The sequence below is a fragment of the Malurus melanocephalus genome, unplaced genomic scaffold, assembly GCF_030028575.1.
Source record: "Malurus melanocephalus ecotype Western Australia unplaced genomic scaffold, MMel_1.1 scaffold_149, whole genome shotgun sequence".
Lineage (NCBI taxonomy): Eukaryota > Metazoa > Chordata > Aves > Passeriformes > Maluridae > Malurus > Malurus melanocephalus.
Genome location: NW_026623381.1, coordinates 1,192,815 through 1,195,047, shown reverse-complemented (window position 1 = coordinate 1,195,047; position 2,233 = coordinate 1,192,815).

The window sequence follows — 2,233 nt, the reverse complement described above, 5'->3', positions numbered from 1 at the left end:
AATAGATGATCTCAACAGAATCCTGGCATTTGTATGAATTATTTCTGTGCTCTCCTTGATTCAGTTTAGGGTCAAACCAGGTTTTGACAACCTGAGCAGCTTGCTCCAGTTGAGTATGTCCCCACTCACTGCAGGGGACTGGAGTAGATGAGCTTTAAATGTCCGTACCAACCCAATCCATACTGTGATAAAACATTCYGTATGTTCAACATGTGCTTCCAGCCTCTCAYAYATTGAGAGGACAGGGCATAGCTCARACCCCAAGAAGTCAAGGTAAGTGTTAGGAATGGTGGTGGGCTCTGGAGGGAAGCAGAAGGGACGATTCAAGGGAGAGAGGAAATTCAGCATCCCAAAGATGCCGCTGATTCTGATGCAGAGCAAAGGGATGGGCTTGGCAGGGCCTCTAGTGGCCRCCTCACATCAGTGTCCAAACCTCTCCACAGCAACTTTGAAACAGTCCCACCAATCCTCTGTCCCCCAATCCCAAATCCACAGGGCCTTTTTGACATTGGTTACAGGTACCCAGCCCCTGGGATGCAGCCCAGTGCTACTGTGGAGCCGCCTGCTCCCACTCCCATCCTCAGGAGCTGTAATTTCAGAGTTCCCTGTCACCACCACCSTGTTCCATCAGCTCCTCACACCATAAACACCCTGCAGCCAGGACAGCTCATTTCCTGGGAGTCCTGAATTCCCCCGGTGGTGGTGCAGCACCAGTTTGAGCTTTTAGTCAGCTGAGCATCGAGCACAGCGAGCAGAGGCGGCTTTGGAGAAACCAGGAATAGCATCTGGCAGACAGGAAAGAGCCAGCCCAGAATGAGAGTGTGCACTTGGAGTGAAAAAGCCTTCAGGAAAAAAGGGCTCAGCCAAGCAAAACCCACAGACACCAAAAACATGATAATCATAAGTCAATTCTTTGGAATAGTCTTGTCTAGAAAGCAAAGCCCATGGGAACACAAACCAGGCTTCCTTAGCAGAGCTCCTGAGAATGAACGGATGGAGCAACTCAACTCGTATGATTTCCTATTTTGTAACYACTTTTAAAATCCACCATTGTGCCAGCAGCTAAGCAGTTCCAGCAAACCAGGATCAATCAGCAAAGATAYTTTAATTTCCTGAATTTCAAGTATTTCCTTCCCTAATGTCTCCTGTGTGTTTATTAACTACATTATGAACTACCAAATGTACTACTTGGCATTAGTGAGTAAGGAAGGTGCTTCATTTTTCTCTTTTTGTACCCCAGTAAATACATTTCTATGGGTAATTTTTAACTAATTTTTTTTTTTACAATGGCAAGTGCAGCTTTGCAATGTCAAGCTTAAGGGATGCCTCCTTTTACACTCACTTTGTATAAGGGCAAGTTAAATTCACTTTGTGCTTTAATTTCATTAAACCATGCTGTAGAACCAATCTCTGAAGTCCAAGRTGATGTTTCTGGTAATTTCTATGTAAAATTCTCCATAAACATCATTCCTTGGCTAAAGCATATCCACAATGCACCATCCCATTGCATATGTTGCTCATATTTAAGTATTATACTCACTCCTTAACTGGAATGCTGAGGCTTGTGTATGGATTACTAAATTGCTTTCAGCAATCTTTCAAATATTCATTTCAGGCTAAAAAAAAAMMMRAAMCCMAAAMCMAAWWWWAAAMCMWKRAARRMCMAAAMCMRKKRRRAARKKSCMRKYYKRRRAAAAAAAAAGAAAAACAAGAGAACAACCTTAACTTACCAGGTTAAGCTGAGAACAAAGTGGCCCCAAAATTCCTCGTGGTCTTTGGAAGCATCCTCATGTGTGCACTGTGGTCTTGAGCAGGGTAAGCTCAAGCTCAAGGGAAAAGCACAGCCAGGGACAGAGCCAGCGCCTGACAGCAGCCTCAGCTTTGCAAACAAGGCTCTGACATTTCCAGCTTTTAATTTCTCTAATCCCTGTGCAGCCCTGGCCTGCAGGAGCAAGGCCATGCAGAAGCTCACCCGCAGATCTGCAGAACTGAACTGTTTGCAGTTCATTTACRGATTATACTGGCACATTGTTGGTGAGTTCGTTTGTCTTGGARGAAAAAAAGGCTTTGGCTCCACGCAGAAAAATGAGCTTCTCATGGTGAATCCTGTGCCAAGGGGCAGAAGCATTGACCTGCTCTGCACTGTCCCATCTGGGAAGATTCTGGACACTGAACTCCTTTCTGTGTGTTTTGGTCCCAAAAGACGGTGGCTGGCAGGGAATTTAACACAGAA